This window comes from Macrotis lagotis, chromosome 5, assembly GCF_037893015.1.
Source record: "Macrotis lagotis isolate mMagLag1 chromosome 5, bilby.v1.9.chrom.fasta, whole genome shotgun sequence".
Taxonomy (NCBI): Eukaryota; Metazoa; Chordata; class Mammalia; order Peramelemorphia; family Peramelidae; genus Macrotis; species Macrotis lagotis.
Window position 1 is genome coordinate 177,546,825 of NC_133662.1, and position 27,832 is coordinate 177,574,656.

The 27,832-nt window shown below is 34.7% G+C and overlaps 1 protein-coding gene across 1 annotated transcript in view; it reads left to right on the top strand.

The window, feature by feature from the left end:
• The window catches only part of LOC141488155 (solute carrier family 22 member 3), a 130,657-nt gene that overhangs the window by 65,739 nt on the left and 37,086 nt on the right, over nucleotides 1-27,832 (top strand). The window lies entirely within an intron of this gene.

The following is a 27,832-nucleotide window of genomic DNA, read 5'->3' on the forward strand; positions in this document are numbered from 1 at the left end:
TTGGAACAGTAAAGTGAACTTTCATTCTTTGCCTTTATATGTGTTCATTCCTAACTCCACAGGCATTTATTGAGTGCCTTATGCTTGTACAGCACTGTCCTCAGTGACTTTCGTGAGAGTTGTGAAAACAGTAGAAGAAATTGTCTTCGTGGAGAATTTATAATCCAACTAAGAATGAGATAAATGCCCATCAGTTAATCTACAAGTATTTCTTAATCACTTCTTAATTGATTCCTTAATCAATCATGGACTGTGCTAAGCATTAGAGGTATCAAAAAACCAAAACCAAAAATCAAGAACAGTCTTCAAACATATACTTACAAGGACTTTAAACTTAAATAGGGTGTGTGGCATATACATGTGTGTGTATCTATTATACACATGCATGTATTTTTAATATACATGTATATATCTAAGTTTAGATACACATACACACATATGTGTATCTATATGTTTATATACACAGGGTGCTCCAAAAGTCTTAGTGCAATATTTCAGAGTACATATTTGTATATGTCAGTGCATACATGATAAATGCAGAGTATATAGGTGTTGACCTTACCGGAGAAGGTATTAATAACAATGGGAACAAGGAAAGATCTCTTGAGGGTAATAGAACTTAGAGAACTGAGATTAGAAGGGAGAGGATTCCAGGCATGGTAGCTGGTACATAGAAAGGAAAACATAGAATATCCTAAGTGAAGAACAGCAATTAAACCACTATGGCTAGGCCATAGAGTGTGTAGAGGGGAAGCAGTATGTTAAATGTTAAAAGACTGGAAAGAACCAGAATATAAAAATTTTCAACTGACAAAGGTGTTTTTATTTGATCTTATCAGTGACAGGGAGCCATTGGAAACAACAGAATATAAAGTATATGGTAATAAGCTATAGACTTTTAATAATCAGGGAATACAAACCCAGGGCAAACAAATGTAATGAAAGATAATTGGATGGTAGGATTACTCATGTAAGATTTCTTGGAATGCATGAATATTGACCTGAATTCTGGAATCAAATAGCATTGTTTATTTAATAAAATATTTCAGTCAAGAGTACTTTTGTTGGTCAGGTTTCCTTTTTCCTATTTGGATCAGATGACTTTAGATGCCTACTTTACATTTATCTTTTAAATTACAGTTAAATAGGAACTGGTCAGTCATGTATAAACTTAGAGTTTTGTTGATTGACAAATTTAAATATCTGTTAAAATGGAAATTTTGAGGCATCTTTAGCCTTTATTAAGAATAAAAGGTGTGCATTAATCCCCAAGTTTATTTCCTTACTTGGATTAATTTAAGACTTTCTCTTTGCATAGGCATCAAACTAAGCAACCTCATAACCCATTCCTTCATTTTTGTCACCATCACAATTACTGCTGCATGTTGAGGTAATGTGAGATAATGGATATAAGATTTCACTTTGACCCTTACTGCATGACCTAAGACAAGCCATGTGATCTGTTTTGATTTTATTTCCTAAACCATAAAATGGGAATAATTATACCTCTACTGCCTTAAAAGTGATATATAAATGTGAGCTATATTTATTATTCTAATTACCTCTGAATCAATTGTGTAGCAATTTATATTTGCTAATGTTAAGACCACCAACATGTTTTCTTGAGTTTGCCTTTCCATAGTCGCTTCTTGCCTTAAAACACTGTCTGATTTCTCCAAGTTAAAGATGGGTCAAGCCTAAACCAAAGTTGGTTAGTAGTGTTGTTCTTGAATCAAACAGAAGCTTAAAAAAACCCCAAACACTAAACTTTAGATGACTCATGAAATGAAATGCCTTTGGCAAAATACAGTGCTGTAGCAGTGTGCTCATTTTTTCTTGCAATAAATGATGCTGAGATTCTATGCCATAAACCAGATCCACTTCCTCTTGGCCTTAATGCCTCTACTACAAGGAAAGGAACCACTTTTGAATCTTCTATGAACCATTATTACCTCTTCCTCTTCACAAATATCCACTGGTCCTTCTTCTAAGTTATGAAGTGACATAAATGTGATTTGGGAAAGCAATTATATTTTTTTGGTGTGACTGTGCTTGTGAAATATTATGAAATATCAGGAAAAGTAATGTTGCCCCTTTCTAAGTAAGTAGAAAATGATTTCATTTGAAAGTTAGATTTTAAAGTAAAACTAAGCTTTCTTAAAGGTGAAGTAGTATGTCTGCAGCCTTTTTATTTGAGAAAAAGAATGAGAAAAAAAGAATATTAGAGATGTAGAGTTGTCAAATAAACAAAGCAGCTTCTTCAGAAACTTCATTATGAACTGCCTTGTTTAAACCCTAGATCAGGTCATACTAGAGACCAAATCATGTTCCTTACATTCAAAATGATATTTAGTGTATCTCTCTCACTGTTACAGAGAATGATTTCAATAGTTCCATTTGTCTCTATATCCTAGATTAAAGTGTGGCCATGCTGTATTTTTTAAAATCTGAGGGTAGTCTATCTCTTTATCACTCAGAATACCTGGATTCAATCCTGCCCTGTGTGTATAATTATACCCAAAGTAATTATACCCAAACTTAAAATTCTGTGATAACATTATATCCTTGCATTATGTTTGTATAATAATATTTGGCCTACATTGTAAAACCAGATTTTTGCTTTTGGTTCATATCATTTCATAAAGAAAATTTGAGATTTTCATTTGACTAGAATAGTGTAATATAAAGAGAGTTGAACTTGACTTCACAAGAAAGAAGTCTGAATCCTAACAATGACACTAAAGCCCTGGCAAATCAGTTAACCTCTCTAGCTCTCAGTTCCTTCATATGTAAAAGGAGGTAATTGATGTAGGAGGTCTCTCGGGTCTGGTCCACCACTAGATATATGATCCTGTGACTCAAAGAGCAGGTTGAAAATCTTATGGAATAACTGTCAACACACCAGAAAAGCACCTTTGATCAGGAATGAAAATGTTTTTTAAAGTTCTTAAGGACTTGGGAAGAGAAAGTTTTGTTTACAACCAAAAGAGAGATATTACCTATAAAACAAGAGTTCTTCCTTGGTGCCCTTTTATACTATATTAGATTATTTCTAATTATGGCATTTCTTTGCATGCCAAACAAAATGGATTTTTTGACTTAAGAATGTGTCTTTTCTATCTATAAAGGAGTAAGTGATTGACAAAATAAAAATGACAGGAACCCTAGGAGGATTGACCAATAATATAGATTGTAATTAAATAAGAAAAGGAACATACGATGAAGTAAAAAATGAATCCTAGATTTGAGAAATGGCTAGATTCTACAAAGTCAAGAAGCATGAGAGATTCTCCAGGATTAAGTTCTGACATTGTAGTCAAAAATGTATTTAAAGATAAAGAAAGGGGAGCAGAGCTTAAAAGTCAGTATTATTTGCAGTCATGACTCTGAAAACTTTCCCAATAAATTCAGGGCAAAGACAGGGATATGATATAGTAATTAAAAAAATAAACAGGTTTTTCTATAGCAACAAGAAAAAAGCAAGTAAATAAGCATTGTAAAGAGAAAGCAAAATCTTCCATTTATAGACAAATATTGATTCACTTAGAGAAAAGTGTAGAAAATCAACAAAGAAGCTAATAAAGTCTTTTTAGTGTACAAGTCTGTACACTATTGAGATACAAATAAATCCACAAAAATCATTGTGTTTTTCTCACATAATTCTAACAAAAATAAGAAGGGAATGGTAGAAGAATAAATTCCATTCATAGTAATGATAAGATGCATAAAATATATGGGAATTAGCCTAAAAATATACAAGTAATACAAACAAAACTATGAAATTTTCTATAGAAATAAAAGACAAATATTGGGAATGATCATCATTCACTCATGCCTAGACTGTACCAATATAAGAAAATGACAATATCCAAATTACTCTACAAATTCAGTGTTATGCAAATCAAAGTATAAAAGAATTTCATTTTAATGCTAAAAAATATTGAAACTTATTTGGAGGAACAAATGGTCTAGAATAAATATATGCTATCTATATAAGATTTTTAAAGAAGATAATAGAGTAGGGAGGAGAAAACAAATTAACAGCTAAGTGATTCAGTGGATAAATTGAATCAGGAAAACTTAGTTCAAATTCTAACTCAGACATTAGTTATGTGACCTTTAGCAAGTCATTTAATTTCTGTTTGTTTCAGTTTCCTCAGTTGTAATATGGGGATTATAATAAAATGACATCCTCGAGTTGTCAAGAGAATCAGATAATCATAAAGTGCTTAGTACAGTACCTGGCATGTAGTGAGTACAGTGAATACTTTATAAATGTTAGTTATTGTTATTAATCATTAATGTTGCCAGATTTACTAGTCATCCAAACAATATTATAATACCTAAAAAATAATAAGAAAAGATCAGGAAACAAACTGGATTAGAAAGACTGAGAAGCAAATGACTTAAGAGAAATTACTGAGAAAGATTCCCTATTTGTTAAAAATGGATAAGAAAAGTGAAAAGAATTCAGTGGAAGATGGGAATAGCTCAACATCTTATACCAAATGATTAAGCAAATAAAGTATAAATGGAAAGTCATAGCTTTTACAACTGTGGTTAATAGAAGACTTCATAATTAGATAAAGATTGGAGTCAATTGCAAAAAAATGGATAGTTTTGACCATATATGATGTTAACATTTGTTTTAAGCTATTAAAACTTAAAATAGCACTAAGAATTTTGGGATACCCTACATAAACTTTCAAATCTCTATAAATAAAACCAAGACAACTAGAATAAGAATCTTTGCATCAAGTATCTCTGATAAATGTTTGATATCCCAAATTTATAGGGAATTGTTACAAATAAATAGAGGGCAGCTAGGTGTTACAGTGGATTCGAGGGCCAGTTAGGAAAACTTGAGTTCAAATCCAGACTCAGTCACTTTCTAGTTTTGTGACCCTAAGCAAATCACTTAACTCCATTTACCTCAATTTCCTTATCTGTAAAGTTAGCTGGAGAAGGAAATGGCAAATCGCTCCTAGTATCTTTGCTGAGAAAATCCAAAATGATGTCCCAAAAATTCAATCAAATCAATCAAACAACGAAAACAAATACATAAGGCTGAATCATTTTCCATTAGATAAGTGATCCAAAGGTTATGAATATTTTTATAAGAAGTTATAAAAGCATCAATCACCTTGAAGAAATTCCAGGTACTAATAAAGAGAAATGTAAAATAGAACATATCTAAGCTCATCAAATTAGTAAAGATGGAATCAAAAAATGTTGAAGAGAGTGTGTATATCTTCCCACAATCTCTTAATTGAGGTATGAGTTGATCAAACCATTCTGTAAAATAATTTGGAATTATGCTAGTTAAGTTTCCAATTTGTTCAGATCTTTTGACCCATTCATCTCATGAGATATATGTATCAGACACAAAACAAAATATTCATATCCTCCAATGCAATGCATCTACATAAAATGTATTAAAGAAGTCTTATGCTTCTGTACAAAGAAGTAAATCACATAAAAGGTTAATTGACTTATCCAAAATCATATGCCTCCCAAGACTTCCTGGCTCAAAGTACATAATTCTATCCTCTGTGCCTCTACTTTATATATTTAGTGAATTTTAAAGACAGCAATAAGAACTTTTCTAGCTATTTGAGGATGGAGAAGGAAAACAAAATAATGATAGCCGCTCTAATTATTGGATATGGGATTGTAGTAATAGGTGGTGAGGGAAAGGAAAGTTAATTAATTACTCAGTACCTGTTTTACTTCCAATTTTTTTAACCAAATGAAATGGCCTATAATTTGAAAAAGTTAAGTCAAAAATGATTAACAAAGAACTAAAATCCAAGATAAGAGACAGGGAGAGTAAGAGAGCCCCTAACTCTTATGGCCCAGGCATACTACATCCAGGGTTACTTAAAAACATATATGTGATTTCTGAACCATTCTCAGAAATCTTTGAAAAATCAAGAAAAATCCTTAAGGTTGCCATACAACCAGGAATAGACAAATGTTTCCAGAATTTTCAAAAAGGAGATGAAGTTGGATTCCTTGAATTGCTATTTAATAAGCTTGACATTGAATCCCTGTAAAATTTTAGAACAACCATATCAAACTCAAACAGTAAGTGGGGTCGCTAATAGGCACAGAAGAATTACTGTCTTAGTTTTTAATATTAGATTTTAAATATTCATTTGGTGAAATATTTCCCAATTACATTTTAATTTGGTTCAGGCCACATTTGGAAATGCTGTATACTGTATCAACCTGTGAATCACTTGCTTGATATCTGTGTTCTAGAATAAGTTTAAAGGGATGGTTTAACAGCACTTGAGAAATAACAATCGCTATAAGCCAATGTGGCTTAATTATGAATGAGTCATACCAGCCTAACCCAATTTCCTTTCTGAGACTAGTAATCATTAAGACGTCATATATCAAAAAAACCTAGAAAGACTTATGATGCAAAGTGACAGCAATAATTTAAGATGATCAGCTATGAATGACTTAACTATTCGCATCGTTACAACAATCAAAAATAACTCTGAAGGACTTAAGAAGAAAAATGCTATCTTATCCCCAGACAAAGAACCAATGGTGTCTGAGTACAGATTGAAGCATATTTTTTTAAATTTTCCTTCATTTTCTTAGGGTTTTGGATTTGTTGTTTTTTGAGGGTTTATTTGGTTTATATTTTCTTTCACAACATGACTGTTATCTAAATGTTTTGCATGACTACACATGTATAGGCTATATCAAATTGCTTGTCTTCTCAAAGAAGGGGTTTGGGAAGGAAGGGAGAAAATTTGGAACTCAGAGTTTTTTAAATGAATGTTAAATATTGATTTTGCATGTAACTGGAAAAATAAAATACTAAATATTAAAAACAAACAAAAAAGATGTCATAGACATATGGTGGACCTGGATAACAGAGGGCATTTTGTGGAATCTCCAACAATACCCTTGAAGTGGAATGGATAAAAATACCTTTAGGTGGACATAGACCTAGATGACTGAAAAGACCTAAAGAAGGAATCAGTGGGTTAATGTCAACCTCTTAGAGAAGCTCTAAGGGAGTGCCTATCCTTCAGTCTTTTCTTTTCAACATAGAGTTCTAAGGTTTTAGAGCTAAAAGGAATTTTAGAACTCATCTAGTCAAACTTTACTTTTGAGAAAGCCAAAATTCAAACCCAGGTATTCTAAATCTAGTGCTTTTATATTATAACATTACAACTCCTTTTTTATTCAATCAGTGACTTGAATGAAGACAAAGAGAACACTTGTCAGAGTCAGCTAAATGGTGCAGTGGATAGATGGCCCTGGAGTCAGGGGGACCTGAGTTCAAATCCAACTTCAGACACTTAATAATTACTTAGCTGTGTGACCTTGGGCAAGTTACTTAACCCCATTGCCTTGCAAAAACAAAAACAAAAGCAGAATACTTGTCAGATTTGCAGACCACACAGTGCTAGGAAAGATGGGCTACGTGCACTACATGAAAGAATCAAAATCCAAAAAATCATCCATCACACCATCCTCTCAAGGAGATCAATTATAATAAAATGTAACTTATTTTTGAATAGAGATATGGTTTTTATCAGCATATGGAATCCCTATTGTGAAAACTCCTACTGTTGAGGGAGATCTTGAGCTCTTTTTTGATTTGTAGTCTCATGGGGTTACTGAGAAGTTAAATTGCTTAGGGTCACATAATATATTAAATGGAAGAAGTCAAATCAAAATCTTTTTTACTTTGAGGTCATTAATTAATTAATAGGCTAAACTGCTTCTCCTAAAGAATAAATACTAATCCCATGATTGTGCAAATAAAGGCTATGGGAAGGTAAAATGAGACAATGGTTCATGAAAAAAAAAGTTTAGGGTTTTGATAGAGTGAAATCTCAGTATGAGTCAACAGTGTTATGTGGCAGCTCAAACAATCTAATGTTGTTTTAAGTTTCATTAGTAAAAGGATTGTGTCGTAAAGCAGAGAGATAATAGTCCCACTGTACTCTGCCCTAATCCAAGCCTAACTGGAATATTTTGCTTAGTTTCTGGTACCATATTTTTAAAAGGATGATGACATACTGTAGGTGGGACTGAGGAGAAAAGACATACTAAAAGTTTCAGGAGCTAGCCTGAACAAGCACAAGGAGGTCGGTGGTGGAAAGGCATGTAATGGATTTAGCAAGTAGATAAATTTAGTTGGATTCTACAATGCATGAGGTCAAATTAGAAGCAGATTATGAAGCACTTTAAATGCTGAGAAAAGTTTCTATTTTATTGTAGAGAGGACAGGGTGCTATGGATTTTTCTCAGTCTAAAAAATGATCCATACTTTACATAGAGTTTATAAAACATCTATCTGACATTCCCTACAACCCTACTGCTATTATTATACTCATTTTACAGATGAGAAAACTGGGACAAAAAAATTAATTGACACAACTAAGGTCATATGGCTAGGAAATTAGTGAGGCAGAATTGAACCCAAATCTTCCTAACTTTAGGTTCAGCACCTTTTTTACTGTACCATTTTAGGAGTATCTCATTGTATGGAGGACAGATTGGAAAGAAACACAATTCGCAACTAATCTAGAGGGCCTATCATACAATAATAATGCTGTTCAAATGAATCATTTTTGTTTACTCAATCCAATATTGAATAAAAAAGGAAAAGAAGTACCATTGATAATGAAATGAAGACAGAATTAGAGTAAATAGCCAGTCAGGAGATAAATTAAAAAGACCTTCCCCATTCTCATTCCCTAGAGTTTGGTGACTGAACACTAGGTTGGCATCCCATTACAACAAACACAGTCAAAATAACTCCTAGGATAACCACGAATTGATGTTGGGAAAAGGGGCATTCCAAAGTTCCCAACACTGTCCAACCTTGTTGTGTGAGCAGCAGAATCAGACTTCCTGATTGACAATGAGATTTTTAGATTTTTAAGTTTCATTAATAAAAACAATTGTGTCCTAATGCAGAGAAATAATAGTCCCACTCTGCCCCAGTTCAAGACTAACTGGAATATTTGTTCAGTTTTTGGCACCATATTTTAGAAAGGATGTTGACATTGAGACATCTCTCATAGGACATTAAGACATCTCTCTCCCATTCACCCCCATTCTTGTATCTCTTCAATGTATGCTCAATGGATGCTGCCTTATACACTGATGTAGGTCAATGTATCTTTTCTAAATTTCAATTATAATGTTTCAAAATAAATTTTAAAAGCATGTCCTGTTTCATCTAGAGAGAAAAAGTAAACTAAAACTAGACCTTATACTAATAAAGGATTCAGCCTTGTTTTTCTTTACACTAATAATTCATTTAAAATATCAGAAAGACCTAGCTGTGTGGCCTTGAGCAAGCCACTTAACCCTATTTGCTTCGCAAAAACCTAAAAAAAATAAAATAAAATATCAGAAAGAGAATTTGTTGAAATTCACGGTCAATGTAATGTAGTTACAATTCATTTGTCTTCAAACTATCAAACCAACAACCTATTAAATACTGAATTTTTTTGTGATAAGAACTCTCCCTCTCTCCTCTCTTTCTCTCTCCTCTACCCTCCCCATCCCCACCCTTCCTTTTCTTCCCTTCTTTTTTTCCTCTTTCCATTCATACATCACACATGCATGCACATATGGGTGTATATATATATATATATATATATATATATATATATATATGTAGTTTTGTACACAGACATATTTTAAGTAATTCCAGTCAAAGCAGGGGTATTTTTATATCCATGGGGTACACACCATTATACTACATTCTTGACAATCCCTCTGTCTTCCCCATTTAGAGAAACAACAGTTCTTCATTCTTGACTGTCTGGCTTAGGTATTGCTGGCTCAGTGTCATCTTTTCTTTAAAAATGAAAAAATTCCCAGGTTCTTTATACCTGCAGCCTCCTGACTCCTGACTGATATGACCAGTGCTCTATCCACTGTATCACCTAACTGCTCCTACCTGCAGCCTCAGTGATAAAAAGGCAGAGACTTCAGAAGAACCCAGACATTTGTCTTTGAAATTGTTAACTTGTATATATTTGTATGTATCAGCTCTATGTTGATGCTACATTTATTTATTTATGCATTTATTTCTGTCTTTATTGTCTCATTAAACAGAATGTAAGCTCCTATTGAGTAGGGATTGCTTCAGTCTTTGTAATTATATTACTAGCTTCTATCACAATGCTGAGCACATTGTATATGCTTAATAAATATTTGTTAATTGATTGTAAAGAGATATGGGCCAGGTCAGAAATCATTTTAACTCTCTATGCCTAGCCTGGACATTAACTAGCAAGGACAAAAGTTGTGTTTAGAAATGTCCATGAATAGGGGTGTCTAGGTGACGCAGAGCACCGGCCCTGGAGTCAGGAGTACCTGGGTTCAAATCTGGTCTCAGACACTTAATAATTACCTAGCTGTGTGACCTTGGGCAAGCCACTTAAGCCCATTTGCCTTGCAAAAAAAAAAACCTAAAAAAAGTCTATGAATAACCAATCAGAAGTTAAATTGCAATTTGGGAAAAAAAGTATTGAGACAACCCACATTTACCACAAATCCTATTTTAGATATAGGAATTAAGTGAAGAAAACTGTGAGGGTACAGCTGAAAAGGAGAAGCTAAAGAGAGTGAGGCAAGACTTTCTCTTAGTGGTAGCTTATTATTGGAGAAAGAGTCACCATGACCATCTATTTCTTTTTTTCCTTTTGGACGATCGAAATACAATGGAGGATAATGGTAAACAATGAGATAAATATATTAATAATAACTAGCATTTATATAATGATTTAAGGTTGGCAGAAGTTTTGTCTTGGGGCAGCTAGGTGACACAGTGGATAGAGCACTGGTGCTGGAATCAGGAGAAACAAGTTCAAATTTGACCTCAGACACTTAATAATTACCTAGTTGTGTGATCATGGGAAAGTCGCATAATGCCATTGCCTTGCAAAAAAACAACAAAAAAAGGTTTATCTCATGTAATTCTCAAAACCCTGAGAGGTAGCTGCTCCATTTTACTTATGAGATAACCGAGGCAGGCAGAATTTTAAAAAATTTGTCCAGGGTTGCACAGTTGGTAAGTGTCTGAGGCAGGTCTTGAGCTCATGTTTTCCTATCTCCACATTCAGTACTGCACCTCCTGCATCATCTAGATTCATCCATTAGATGATAGAATGGAGAACTCCTGGCCAGTACATTATATGTGATAACAACTATTTTCAGTGGAAAGAGTGTGGAACTTGGAAGTCCTATACCTTGAAGTCAATGTCCAGTTCTGTCACACTGTTCTGAGATTGAATATCAGTGTATATAGTCATTCAACTTCTTTGGGCCTCAGTTTTCCTATCAAATGAGAAAACTGGACCATATGAGCTCTTAGATTCCATCACACTTTATATCTTTCCTCCTTTCCATCCAATTATATATCAGAGGAATAGGACTATAATGATAAGTTTAGGAAAAATAACCTCAATAGAAAAATTACCATGATACTAGGTTATTTTTCCTCATTAGGGCTTTATATATTTGAGCTATTTGAGTAAATAATGGGAGATAATTGTAATAGCTAAAGAAAATTTGATTTAGAGAATGCCCTGAGAATTTCCAAGATTATAGAAATATCTGGAAAATAAAGATCGCAGAATATGTGAGAGAGTTGTAGTTTGTCCCAAATAGGGGAACTTATTCAGGCCTTTGTCAGGGAGGAGAAAATGGGAGTCAGGAAAAGGAAACTGTAGCCAATAATTCAACATCTTGTGAAAGGAATTTTCCTCTTCTCCATCAGAAGTAATAGAAGAAGAGGGAACTCCAGATCCATAGAGTGGGTCATGAAACAGCTGGAATTCTGTGGCACACCCCACCCCCATTTCATATACTCATTCATTTGTGGTGGGTAAACTTGAACCTTAGATAAAAATATTTTTAAATGGTTTGTGATAAACACAAATCAGACATAGTCAATAAAATTAAGGACCAATTGTTTGCAAAGCACATGTCAAGTTAGGTCAGATGTTTCCTTGGGACAAAGATCTCTTACATTTCTGCTTATTCAATAAAATGAACCAGAGCACAACATATCATGATGTCTCACTGACCTTGAAGTAGTTTTCCACGTTGCAGTGGCTCAAAGAGTTGAGCAACATTTGTACACAATCATCTTACTATCTTAAAAAGTGACTCTTTGTTTTCCTTTCTACTTTGACTTCAAAACTCACACGCTATTCTATAGTCTGGGTCTTAAGAAAATGTTGAAGGAAATTGGAAAAATCTAGAAATGAATTGCAAAGCAACTTGCAGACTGCCAATTTTTACTGCTTGTTTAATTTCACAGTTTATACAAAACATGTTGTCTTTCTGAAATTTTATAAAGCATTTTGTTAATATAATTTGACTGAAACATTCCCTTCATAAACTTCAACAAATCAACAAACTTTTGTCAAAGACATTTCTTTTAAAAAAATTAGATGGGAATATGTTTTGCATGATTACAGATACTTAATTTTTGTCAAGTTGCTTCCCTTTAAATGTGTAGAGGAAAGAGAGAGAGAATTTGTAATTCAAAATTTTTAAAAATTAATGTTAAAATTTCTTCACATGTAATTGAGGGAAAATAAAATATTAAATTAAAAAACAAAAATTAAAAATAATGACAGATAGCATGGTGTCATTGACAAAGAGCCTCCTGAGATCAGGTCTTGCTTCTGATACATACTGGTTAGGAAACAATGGCTAAGTCACTTAACTTTTCAGGGCTCTATGAAGCTCTTTTGAAATAGCATCAGTCTGCATTGTTGAGAGAATTTCTTCACCTGGAAGTTACTTGGTATAGTTAAAGCACACCCCTAGCCTTATGCATATTAAAGAAAATTCAAATTAGGGGCAGCTAAGATGGCACAGTGGATAAAGTATCAGCCCTGGCATCAGGAGGATCTGAGTTCAAATGTGGCTTCAGACATTTAATACTTAACTGTGGGACCTTGGGCAAGATACTTAGCCCCATTGCCTTGCAAAAATAAAAAAAAAAATTCAAAAAAAAATTCAAAAAAAAATTCAGAGCATGTGCTTCATCTAGGTTTCTCTATGTCAAGAAGACTAGCCAATGTGAATTCAATATAGGCCATTTCAAGTCCATTTTCCAGTATTGTCACAAGCCATAAAGCAAGATTACCAAAAAAAAAAAAAAAACAGGGCGCCATTCATACACCACCAGTCATTAATCTTGTAAATTTACTTTTTTTTGAAAAGTCCTGAAAGGATGCCCAGTTTTAGAAGGTTTCCCCAGGGACCCTAAACAATTATTTCCTTTCCTTTGCCTTCCCTATATTTTATATCCTCTTAATTTATGCTTCATATTAAAGTTTTTTTGGAGGGGGAGAAGTGTTTGCAGCTTTCAATTGAAGTATAGCTTATAAACTAACTTGATCTATATTTTTATCTGTTACTTTATTATAGCAAAAAATGATTTTTCCACATTATTAGTTGGAAAATACTTAAGATTAATGTGCAGTTAATTATTCTGTTTGGGAGAACATTTCTGAGTGTTTTTACCCTGGGCATTGCTTGCATACATATAATTAAAAACTGAATCCTGGGTAATTTGGAAAACACTCTAATTGCAGTCTGGCTATTAAGTGTGACATTAAGCATGTGTTTACAAAAATATGGTGAAGAAGGTCTTATTGTCTTTGTTAGCTCAGTACAGTATTGCTTTATACAGTTCTTTTGGCAACTAGAGGGCATGATGGATAGAAAACTGACCTGAGAATCAGGAAGAACAGAGTTAAAATAATGCCTCAGGTACTTTCTAACTCTGTGTCTCTGAGGAAAGTCACTTAACTCCAGTATTCTAATCTATGAAATGAGGATGAGCACCTATCTCCAAAGGTTCTTGTAAGGATTAAATGAAGCCTTTGGCAAGTTTTAAAACATTATGTAAATGTTAACTATAATTAGTGTTATTTAAAGTTTGGAGATTGAATTGATATTCTCTACACTTCTAGCTACAACTATTACATTTGTTATTTCTTTATAATAATTTCACATCTAACTGCCATTCTTCTAGCAAATTCTATGCTCTTTTAACCATTAGGTAGTCTTCTATTGAATAATAACTGACCTTATTCATATCTTTCATTAGTTAATCAGAATTATTGAGGAAACTTTGGGTGCAAAACTCTAAATAGTGAAATGATTCCCAATTCAGTAGTTTTTCAAATATAAATTGAATGAACCTTGATGTTGTTTCTCTTTGACATTTACCAAATATATTTTTACCCATTTTCATTAATGTCCTAAGTAAGATAATCCATGTAGATATCCCCAGCACTCAAGGATCTAGTGGGACTCACACTGTGTCAGCATCTAGCAGGCCTAGGAAAAGCTTGAACTACCAACTTGTCAACAGACTCTTCTTTGTCCAAGTTCTGCACCAACCTAGGTTTAGGGAAATGAGCCTTATCAAGAGAAAGCAGGCCACCAGGTGTTATTTTGTGTAAACTTAATTACGGAGATTTTTATGGCACAGTGGATCCACTTTGGAAAGATTTCTTACTTTTCTTGGCTTGCATGGCGGCTATGCAGAGCAGCAGGCAGGGTAACTCAAGGAGACTCTGTGTGTGTGTGTGTGTGTGTGTGTGTGTGTGTGTGTGAATTTTGTCAATTATAGGAGCACTCATAACAATGAATCACTTATCACTGGATATCTTGAAGTATTTTAGTTGACTGGATTCAACAAATATACAATGAAGCTAAAAACACTTGAGATGCAGAAGGAAGACCATATGTAAATATTTGTGGAGTATATGGAAGTAGTGAGCTCCAACATGTTATCTAATTTATTCCAAATTAACTTTTGATCTTTTGATCTTCATACTTTTACTCTTAAAGCTATTCCATTTTGTCAAAGCATGGAAAAACTTAACTATTCTCCATCCGGGATATAGAGATATTCAATTATATCAAGTTCCTGAAGGAGAGATCATGAAAGAAACCAGGACATTATAGTTTATGTTTAGGGTCAATTTGCCATATTATTCAGATGTTGACAATAATCATAGGAATGGATTCAATTAGGAGTCAGTCTGGTCCTGAAACAAGAAAACCCTAATGCTATAGTGAGATTGATAATTCCTACCTTTAAGCTTCTTCACAATAATTGAACAACAGAATTTTTGCCTGCCTTGACAAGAAGCTATCATGCCTGAACTCACCTGGTAGAAGGATATACTAGCAGAGAAAAGTAGGATCCCAGTGGGCAGCAATCAAACCGCCTCCTGGGTAATTGAAATACATGAAGTTACCAATAGAGGACAGTAAAGAAGCAACTTCTGGAGCTGTTGTTTGGGTTCTGCAATGGGATCAAAATCCCTGCATTTGGAAATGTAATTGTGAATTTTACATAGGTCATTGGTAGATGATTGCTCATTGGAGTTTCTCAGTGTGGGGTTTTACCACCCTCTTCCATAATAAAACTTTATTCTATACTATTGTGAGCTGTGTGCTTGCAACAATATATCACGTGTATTCTCTAGAAATTTTTCCACATTTCCTTGGATATAAGCCAAGAAAAGTAAAATATTTTCTTAAAGTGCACCTGGATCTCTTGCGCCATATGAGTCTCTCGCATTAAGTTTACATGTAATATAATGAAGTCTAGCTTTCTCTACATCATGTCCCCTCACTGATCAATAAACAATATGAGAGAAGGCAATAAGCATGTTTCTAGTGCTATCCATGTACCAGTCACTTTTTTACAAATATTATTTTATTTGACCCTCACAACAACCTTGAGAGGTGGATGCTATTGTTATTTCCATTTTTTAGTTGAGGAAACTGTGGCAAAGATTAATTGACCTGCCCAGGGTACGGCTAGTGTTTGGGACTGAATTGGAACTTAAATTTTTATGACTCCAGGCTCAGAGGATATTTTGTGCCACAATCTGCCTTCAGTGAGGGAAGGGGAGGATTTTAATCTAAACTCTCTACATTCCTTATCAACTAGAATAGTGATCTGAACTCAACAGGCTCTTCACGCCTGTTCAATTGACTGGTGAACAGAATATAAATGGTCCAACGATGTCAGAGCTTCCTCTGGATAGTACACTAGTTTATATTCTTCCTAATAACTCCCAACTAGCATCTTTACTTAGGTCTGCTTAGTAGTTATAATCTGAAAATATTCTCACAGCAGAACAACAGGATCTTAACCGAGAGATGAATTCACAATTTCATCAGACTTTAGTTTCTTCATCTGTTAAATGGACATATTAGTTTAGATGATCTTTAAGTTCTTGTCCTCTAACTCCAGATCTTCTGATCTTGTGACCCTCAGCTTCTACCTAAAATAGATGCATCACAGTGAAGCAAGAGAAGCTTAGAAAATGCAGGCAGAGAACTTGGATTCCAATCCTGGCTGTAATGCTTACTACCTGTATGACCTTGGACAAACCATTTAATCTTTTAGGACTTCCTCTCTTTATCTTTAAAGGGAAGGTGTTGGGGGCTGCTAGGTGACACAGTGGATAGAGCACTGGTCCAGGAGTCAGGAGTACCTGAGTTCAAATCTGGCTTCAGACACTTAATAATTGCCTAGCAGTATGATCTTGTGCAAGTCACTTAACCTTACTGCCTTAAATAAATAAAATTTTTAAAAAACTTAAAGGGAAAGTGTTAGATTTTTTGGGTTCTTACTAACTCTAAATCTGGATAGAATAATTATCTGAATTAATAAGAAGCCAGAGATGTAGAGATAAAGATAACAAAGAGAGACAAGAGAGAGAAAGAGAAAGAGATATGGGGGAAAAGAGGGAGGGAGAGAGAGAGAGATTATTAAATGCTTATTATATACAGTCACTGTATTAAGTACTAGGAATATATGTATATGTGTATGTGTATGTGTATGTATATGTATATGTATATGCCTATGTATATGTATATGCAAGCAAGTCAGTTCCTGCCATCAAGGAGCTTACATTCAGATAAAGACATCAAAGAGAGCAAGAAAAGGGAGCAAAAGGGAGGAAGTTAATGATTATTTAGTTATACGAAAATGACCAGGAACATTGCTGGACTCCCAGTAAGATAAAAATGAAAGCTCATCATGAAAGCCAAATGGCAAAGCCACCAACCTCTTCTGCATCAAGATTGTGACCTCATTCACTGAAATCAAGTTGATCTACTCCCTGAGGATTTTTAATATTTCATTTCTTTGTTAAATTGTGTACCCATTAATTTTAAAATGCTATAGAACAGACCTCATTCCTTCTTCGGTCTTTTATGTCTATGGGTTTCTGGGAGCAGTGGGGGCTAGAAGAGCTTCCTTGCTCTCAGATACTGAGGAGGAATCAGAGAATCTCTGAGGTCCTTTTGAGTCTCAGAATTCTGGAACTGAGTTTAGAAAGAATTCATATGTTTTAACTATGGCTTTCTTTGAAAATTCAATAGAAGCCTAGAAGAAAAAATGTTGTTGAGGACAGACATTTTTTTGTCTGTAAATGTGGCTTTGGTTTTTATTTATGTTTTCTTTTAAGTTATTCTTTACTCTTCTGTTCTTTAAGTAGCATTTCATTTGTGAGATATTCAAATTGTAAGTTTCTTGAGGGCAGGGTTTGCTTTTTGCCTCTTTTTGTATACGCAAGCTATTCTTATTGTGTCATTTTGTTGTGTTATTTTGATCATGTCTGATTCTTGATGACCCCACAAGGGGTTTTCTTGACAAAGATACTAGTGGTTTGCCATTTCTTTCTCCCAGCTCATTTTGTCGATAACTGAAGCAAAGTTAAATGACTTGCCCAGGATCACCCAGCTAGTCTGAGGTCAGATTTAAACTCAAGTTTTCCTGATTCCAGATCTGGCTCTCTATCTACTGTATCACCTAGTTGCCTTAAAGTTTACATTTAATTAATGCTTTTAGAATGAATATATAATGGAATGCTATCCTACAGATTAGCTTCTTTACATAAATCTTTTTGGGGGGGTTGGGTTTTTTTGGTTTTTGCAAGGCAGATGGGGTTAAGTGGCTTGCCCAAGGCCACACAGCTAGGTAATTATTAAGTGTCTGAGACCAGATTTGAACCCAGGTACTCCTGACTCCAAGGCTGGTGGTTTATCCACTATGCCACCTAGCTGCCCCAGGGCTTTACATAAATCTTAATGCATCTGATTAAACATCCTAAATGCCAGACCATGGATATTTTGTTTTTACATTCAATATTTTGAAACATTCTTATTTTAAATAATGAAGGCTTGTTAATTCTCTCAACTTTCTTATTTTGAAGATTTCTAATACTGCATTTAACTATATTAATGGGGGGAAGAAGTGGGATATTCACTTAAAAGGTATTAAGTTATTTATTGGTCACTAGTATTGAGTTTTAAAGTTTAAGAATTATATGCCTCCTTCCTTGACCTGTCACCCTGTTCAAATTTGGCAAATTTTTAATTTTGTTTTTACAAAATATTCCCACCCATGACCTATGCTTCCCACAGCTGCAACTGGTTAACCTTAGCTAATATCCAGGCTGCACTTTGGATCCCCCCATGGGACCATTTGGATAAACGTACTTTTTGCTATTCTAGGCAACATGCCCAGCAGAGTGTGGGATAAGGGAGGGAATCTTTCCACCCAAACTCAAAACTAATGGCACCAAATATTTTCTTTCCATCATGTCTTAACAAAAGGCCTTGGCTGAGGGTCCAAAATTGTCCTCATAACGTATCACAAAAGGAAAAAGCACCAAACCATTTAAAGGGATTAAGTTCTCTTGTTGAGGTAAATGTGAGCATTTCTATTCTACTAAAGTCACTTATGTGTTTAATAGTAAAAAGTCTTTTCTTTGAAGTAAAGTGAATTTTTTTTAAGGAACTTAAAAAAATCACTTAGTAAATTCTTGTTCACTAGCTGAGTTCTGTTGTCCCTTCAAATTCGAAGGTGTTGTGTATCCATGATTTATATAGAGGGCTGGGGTAAAACCATCTCCATTGAGCAAATTGTCTAAAGTTTTATGGTGCCAGCATCCTTCCAGGAGTGTGGGGTTTCTTGGAATTAGTGCTATTAAACTTGGGGTGACTCTGAAAATTGAGCTACAAGAAAAGCAATCTAATTCTGCTGATGATATTGTCCCTTTTTCTTTCCCTGTCTGGTCATTAATAAGTGCTTGAAAGACATCTTGATAATATAACTTTGAGAGATTCTAATAGCACCTAAAAGAAAAAAAATAAGTCTCCCATTTAATTCCCAAATAGTATGTGATTCAGAAAAGTGTATGATAGATTATCCACTGCCCAAAGAAATCTCCAATAAGGACCATGATTTTTCTTTTTGGTATCTCAGTGACTAGTACTAGGCTGTTCAAAATATAGATACCTAATAATGATTTTTTGAGCAAATGAATGAATGAATGAATGATAACATTAGTCTGTCAAATTAATTCTATTTTTATTCATCATTATCTTTATTATTGTCCCTAGATTATTCTGGTTATGGGAAAAGGAAGCCTTTGAGTTACTCATTTTTCCCAAATATCAATAAGTAACATATCTATTGGCATGTGTATGAAGTGACATATTTTTATAAGGACTCTGCCTAGCAATCCAAAAGATTAAGGCTATAGATGTTTCTTAACTTTAAAAAAACTTAAGCATAAAATATAGGACTAGAGAATGACAATTCTCTATATTAAAAGACCTACAGAATCTTAAAAGCAGTTTCCCTCAAACAATATATATATATATATATATATATATATATATATGTGTTTGCTGATTTTTCCATGTAATATTCTGTATTTCTGCTTATATTCTAATTGGTATTATGTGTATCTGTTCACATGTTTGCTCATTCGTAATAGAATGTTAAGTCCCTTTAGGGACTATTTCTAAATTAAACTTTGCAATTTCTTTATTGCTTACTGTAGTCATCTCCAGCTGTCCTGTTCTATATCTGGTCACTGGACCCAGATGACTTTGGAGGAGAAAGTCAGGCTGCACCTCTTCATTTATAGAAATTCATTTGAATGGCATGACATATCCTCCCTCTTCAAGAATGAAGGACAAACAGCAACAACTACAGCACATGAAGGACTGAATGGGTTAATCAATTACTAACAGGAAGACTAAGAGTCACTTTCCTCAGTTGTAAGATGAAGATTTGAACTAGATGAAATAGAAGGTCTTTTCTCAATGCTAAATCTATAAACACGCTACCTATATTATTCAGTGCATTAATTGTTATCTTGTAAGGCAGTCTCTAGTACAGCCCAACCTCTTCCTGCTTCTGCTTGGTGTGGACCATTACCTCTCTCCCTTGAGACACAGTCTCATCACCTGCTACGGCTTTGGGCTTCCAAGGGAAGCCCACTTCAGCCACTCACTGATGCGTTGCCTGAATTCATTCACCAATGGTTAGCATATACTTATTTTGGATGGGGGGTGGGGAGGGATTGAGGCAATCTGTTTTGAGTGACTTGCTCAAGGTCACACAACTAGTAAGTGTCAAGTGTCTGAAGTAATATTTGAACTCAGGTCCTCCTGACTGCAGGGCCAGTGCTCTATTCACTGCGCCACCTACTTGCCCCTAGCATCTTTCAGATGATGTGCAAACCCTATTTGCCATCCCCAGTTGCCCATTTCCTTACTCCTAATCCCTTCAACTTTATACATAGACCTCCAAAAAAAGTCCCTTTCCAGACATGCCCTTTTAAATTTTATTTCATCTTAAGCATCCTTCTTTTTTTCCCCTTCCATTTTCTGACACTCCCTGAAGCCTGGCTTCCTCCTAGGAACATTGCATCCAGTATGAACTGCCCTTTCATGCAATGACTCACTGAGTACAATGTAGAATTTTAATAACTCCCTGCTCCACATTGCCACTTCCCAATTGTCCTACCACCACTATTAAGCAGTCTCTCCTCTTCTGAGCTTTGTACTGTCCAGAATTTATCATCCAAATCCAGATCCCGTTAGTCATTATCTTTTGTGTCATCCCCCTGATCCAAGACACACATTACCCCTCCTTGCTCAATGAGTTCAATGCCTGGCTCAATCTTTCTCTCTACCCCAATTACTGCCCTCGTTCTAAAAGATTTCAACATACATATTAAAGTTCCTTCAACTAACCTAATTTCCCAATTCCTCAATCAACTCAGTCCCCATGACCTGTTCTTCTATTCTACACCAATTACATAGAGATAATTTTATCCTTGTTTGCTATAACTCATATATTTTAACCATTTCTCTGTTCATGAACTTCAATCTTATTTCATTTCCCCTGGACCTTATAATGCTGACCCTGTCTTTTATTCTCACCATAAATATCAATCCTTCCACTCCTCAAGTTCTTTCTGGGGCCATCACTCCTACACTAGCTACACTTTGCCCTTATCATTGTCTTGGTGAAGAAATTCAACCATACTCAAATTCCTCTCTCCTCTTTTTTATTTCCAATCATGCTTTGCCAATTTCTAACCTTGGATTACTGCTACTAATCTGCCTCCTTAGTCCTATTCACCTGCCACTGAATGAAGCTAGAGAAAAATCCCTGATCATAGAGTACTGTAAGAGTTTTTTCTGGAAAGGGACTTTTTTGGAGGGGTTGGCAAATGGGATTTGCACACCTGTAGTAAAGGTTCAGAATCACTAGGATGAGAAGAATATGAAGAAGTAGATGCCAGAGACAGCTAGGTGGTACAGTAGATAGAGCACTGGCCCTGAAGTTCTAATCTATATTTATGCTACATAATCTCAGCTGAGTCCTCACTGCAATAAGTGATCCTATCATACCCTAATCAATTTATTATCCTACTCATAATAGTGATTTTTCCAAATCTCTCCTTACTCCTTCCATGGCTCTCCCCCCCGCCCCAACCCTCCTGAAAACCTTGCCTCATATTTCACCAAAAAAAATGAAGCCTTTAGAGAAGAGATCAACCTTCTCCCTTCTTCTTCATCACACATTACTTGTAGCCCTTATCTTTGTCAAAGAAAATTATTGATGGATACATAGAAAAAATACTGGCCTATCTATATATATTGTTATGATGATATCTAGCTATATGTCTCTATGTATATAGGAATGTTTATGTGTGTTTGTATAAACACACATAAACTCTCTTCCTGCTCTGCTTCCTTAAACAGCCTCACTAGAAATTGCCATGCCCACCAGATGCTGAATTCTTTTAATAATCCAAACTGCAAGTCAGGGCTCCAGCCATTATAAGGTTTAATTTTTACCTAGGGTGCTTTATATCAATGAAATTATTTGCCCAATTCCTATTCCCCAAATCATTATGTTTTCTCATTTACTTAAAATTATGTTTGAAATTACAATGTAACTTCATTTCTAATTATTTATTAATGAGCATGTTTTTAAAAATGTCTTTTATGGAATCAGAGATTTTATTTGGAATGAATCTCAGAGAACTGATTATATGTGGTTTGAAAACAAGTTGGGAGAGATAATGATGTTTGTCCTTTGTTCTTGAAGAAGACCATGACATCAGGGAGGTGATGACATGACAAGTACTTATATTATGTTTTAGTGAGGAGGGTGCTATGCTAACTCATCAGCCTCACTTTCTCCTCTATAGCCATCTGGGTCCAATGGCCAGATATGAATCGGGACAACAGGAGATGGCCTTGGATGTGAGGCAATCAGGGTTAAACAATTTGCCCAAAGTCACTTGAGAGAGAGGAATTGAGATGATATTATCTAGATTGTAAATCTGGGATGGTGGTACATTCAACAGGGAGGGGTACAGAGAGGACTGGGAGGAAAAGATAATAGGTTCTGTTTTGGACATGTTGAATATAACATGTCTATGGGATATCCAGTTCAATATCTTAGAGATGTAAGGCTGGTTATTAAGGTAAGAGAGGACTTAGGGCAGGATAAGTAGACCTGAGAGTCATTTGCATAGAGATGATAATTAAAACCACGAGAACTGATGAAATCACAACATGAATATTAATTCAATACAAATTCAATACAACCAATATAAAACCTTAGGGGATCTTTATGGATTGTGGGTAGAAGTAGATGAAGATCCAGCAAATATTCAGAAAGTTGGGAGGAGAACTATGAAAGGATAAAGCAGTGTCATGAAAATCTAAAGAGAAGAATTAGGAGAGGAGAATGACTGATAATCTTAAAAGCTACAGAGATCAGGAGGAATGGAGTTTGAGTACAGGCAATCATTTGTAACTTTGAAGAGAGTATTTTGGTTGAATAATGAGATGGGAAACCAAACTACAGAAAGCAAACTAAAAAAAAACAATGAAAGGGAAAGAAGTGGAGACATCATTTGTAGAATGTCTTCACTAGGAGTTTAGTCACAAAAGAGAAGAGTTTTAAGACAATAAGTTGCAGGGATGGACACATCAGCTGCGGGCACTTTAAGATGGAGACATAGGTATGCTTATAAGTAGTAAGAAAGCAACCAGAAGACAGGGAGATATTGAAAAATTAAATTAGATGGAATGGGATCACTTGTGCATGTAGAAAGAAATTTTTCTTATCAAGGAAAAAGGCCATCTCTTTATGTAAGGTAAGAGGTGAAGGAGGAGGTGATGACATAAGGCATCTGGACCAGTCCCCAATTGATAGAGCTTTACATGATCAATTCCACTCAGCCAGTCCTTCCAAAAAGAGAGCTGAAGAGTGTTCCTCATCCAAACTATCATCCACAGTGACTTCTATTGGATATCACTAGTGTAAAGTTGTTTCATGCTAGGCAAATTAAAATCAGTCAACAAGCATTTATTAAACATCTGATATGTGCCAGGCATGACCCACTGTAGCTTTTACTAAGAGCTGGGGATAAGAAAGAAAAACAAAAAAGAGCACAGCCTAAGGGGAGAGAAAATATTAAACACTATGGCCAAACAAAAGCCATACAAACTAAGTTGGGAAGACAGAAAATTCAGGAGGACTAGGAAAGGCATTTTATTTGAGAGTTGAAGGAAGGCCAAGAGACCCATATGAGAAGAGAGAGTTCCAGGCATGGGGAAGAACCTACAAAAAGGCACAGAGTCAGACAGTGGAGTATTGTATTCCTGAAATAGCCAAGGAGACCAGTGTCACTGGATTGCAATCTATATAGAAGGGAACAGGATGTAAGGAGACAGGTTCTCTCATGGGACACTTTTGCTCTTACTCTTTCTTTTATGACACTGTATGAGCAAGTTAGGCTGGCAAAGAAGTATTTAAAATACTGACTTCAATATGAAACCATGTTTGTACAAAGTTCTTGTTCAAAATGCCATCTAATCAACAAAACTATTGAAACTCTTTGACCCTTGTGTAAAAATAGATTAGATTCAAGTTAGAAATCCTGATTGAAAAATAAGGTTAAATTCTATGTTAATTGATATTATTCAAGAATATCAATCATGTTACCAACTCTCATTTCTGCCACTGTTCTCACATGACCATATGGTCAGAAGATATGTGTCCCCAAAGTCTTAGTTCAATTTTAAGCTACTAAAGCTTACTAAAACTTTTAGGACATCCTGTATTTGTTTATGGCATATAAATAAACAAACCAAGGGTGTTTTCAAGTTTTCCATAAACAATTCATTGAAGGGTTATAGCAATAAACAAAACATGAGTGAAACACTATGCTAGTAGCCAAATGTTATTCCTAGCAACTTTATTCTTCCAAATAAATAAAAAAGATCATTTTGAAGAAATTATCAGGCAAGTTTATAGAGAAATTCTAAACAAAGTTAAATTAATCAGAGGAAGAATGAATAAAATGTTCTAGTGTAGTATAGATTACCTTATTTTGTTTTAGAAAAGAAAACCAAAGCCAACAGCTTTGGCATAGTTATGGGACAAACAAGCAAGTGGAGCAGGCGACAATGAGATAGAATAAGTGAACTGAGTGAACAACTTGAGAGGTTGAATGATTTGTCAGGATTATTTTGCAGGAGATAAGTTATCCTAGTTCCAAAGAAGATCTCAATCCACTATGCCATGATGCCTCTCACATTCCAAAATCATCATTGATCAAATTAACTAGTAACAAGCCTCAAAAAGGTAAAATGTTATCATTCTATTTTCTTTAGTTTTTCCCAGACAAAACTAATATGATCCATTAGTTCTTGTAATCCATTTAGAGATGTGATAAAATATTAAAAATATTTACATCTTGTATAGGGCTTCTACTCCTTAAAAAATACTGTACAATGACCTTGCTGAGTCTAATTATATTTTTGCAACTACATTTTTATCTCTTGTACTTGAATCCCCGGTGACTAGGTCAGAATAGGCACTTAATAAATAATTATCAATTGGTTAATCATCTTTGCTGCAAAAGTCATTCTAGAGTATTCAGGTGGATTTATATCCTCATCAATTCAGTCATTCCCTCCAGCAATACCAATTGTAATTATTCATGCCTTCCCATCCAATATGATTTTTTCTAGGTCCACTCATGAATTTTCCTCATTGGGTCCATCCAACTTAGTAAAGAGTTTCCTAACATTCCTGATATTTGAGGGTTCTAGTGTAAAGACCAACTGAGTGGCTCAGTGGATAGAGTGCTGGACCTGGAATCAGGAAGGTCTGAGTTGAAATTTGGCTTCAGACTACTAGCTTTGTGACCTTGGCAAGTCACTTAACTCTGTTTGCCTCAGTTTCCTTATCTGTAAATTGAGCTCGAGGAGGAAATGGCAAAAACACTCCAGTATCTTTGTCATTAGAACCCCAAATGGAGTCATTAAGAGTCAGATATGACTGAAAATGATTAAACAACAAAAAAGTACAAAATTCTGACTATTCATGTCATCCATCATTCTTGCAACACGACCTTTTCCCTTCCTTTTATATAATTATTTCATGACATCTTGTAATCCTCTGCTTCACTGGAATTCCTTATTGGTTCTATATAACAGGCTTCTCACACCTACCATGCCCTCTCCATTACCTTCAGATTGATATTCATTTTTATTTCTTTGGAAGCAGTGGTATTATTAAAAATAAATCACAGGGGCGGCTAGGTGGCGTAGTGGATAAAGCACCGGCCTTGGAGTCAGGAGTACCTGGGTTCAAATCCGGTCTCAGACATTTAATAACTACCTAGCTGTGTGGCCTTGGGCAAGCCACTTAACCCCGTTTGCCTTGCAAAAAAACAAACAAACAAACAAACATAAAAGTAAACCACAGCAACCACCTGAGATTCCTTATGCCTTTCAAAACATAACTTTTATGACTTCATCCAAACCTAATTAATTTCTTCTTAGTCTTTAAAGTTTGTGAATATTATAAGAATGAAGAGTCAACCTTTCAGAAGAATAGCATCACTGTGAAGTGTGTTTTCTAAATCAAAGACCAGCTGGATTTGTTCTTTAAATAAATAATAACTTTCCCTGGATCAACTGAAGTCACCTTTTGTTTTGTGAATTAATTTATCTAATGTATATTTGTAATATTTGTTTGCATAATATATTTATATTATAATTATATGATATGTAATAATATAATCTAAATATTACATTTATATTTATCAAATATTTTCTTCATCCCTTGAGGATGAAAAACTGTCTTATATGGCTCTGTATCACTACAGTTTAGCTCAGTACTTTACCAAAAGTCAGAATTCAATAAATGTCTGTGGATGCTGATCCACAGTTGATAAACTAAAAATGTTATCTATATTAACAAAACAAATTAGACTATTAAAACAATTATCTCATTCAGTCCAAAAATTCTTCCCTACACTTATCTTTGTTATATTCAGTTTTCAAATATTTATGGGAAATTTCTTGTCCTGTATTTTCACATGCTGCCTCTACTTTACTTGGCCAGGATAGGTCTGACCCATGTTTTTCATTGTTCCTTGAGGCCAACAGAAACACTTGTCAACTTGTTCAAAATCTTGCAAATCTCTCCATTAAGTGGTGCTTCTAATGGTTCAGTGGAAATAATATTGGACAAATAAATATCTATGGGACTTAACTGTGAATGCCACTTCTGCTACTTAATACTTTTGCAAATTTGGAAATTCACTTAATCTCTCTGCACTTCTATTTCCGCTTCTGTAAAATGGGAAGATTAGATACTCTCTCTCTCTCTCTCTCTCTCCCCCCCCCTTCCCTTTCCCTATGGTGGGGTGGCAAAGGAAAGATGCTTTTTTTTAAAGCATCTGGTACCTAGCAGTTGTGGTAAATAAAAACCTCATTGTGTCAGTGGGGAAAGCACTGAATTTGTAGTCGGAAGACCTGGATTAAATCCCATCTTGGTCACTTATTACTTGTGATTTTGGGCAAATTTAGAAATTCACTTAACTTCGTTGGACTTCAATTTCCTCATTTTAAAAATAAAGATATTGAGTTAGGTGATCTCTTCTGAGGTTCCTTCCAGTGCTAAATTTATGATCCTGTGATCTATTCATAGAACATTCAGTTATCCAAAAATCTGTCCAAGTGACAGACATATCCAAATCAGTCAATAGTCAATTAATAACCAAAGAATTATTTATTAATTAACTAGGTATTATGCTAAATGTTGAGGATATAAATACAAAAAGAAGAGATGGTCCCTGCCCTCAAAGAGTTCATAAGCTTAAGGAGAAAAACTACAAAAAGGGATGGGAAAGAGGTACCTGGTATGGGGGCAAAAAAGAGAATCTAAATACCAAAATAAGTGCAGCCAAGTGAAAACTGAGATGTCAGTATGAATTAGGAAGTTACTTAATTATTATATTAATGATAGGTACTTGAACAACTTTTTATAGACAATGTGGATTAGTTAACCCAAAGATGTCTATATGTAGAAATGTGTAATAAATTTTTTGTTTTAAGGCATGGAGGAAGAGACTTGATATCTCACACAAGATGGACATGTAGC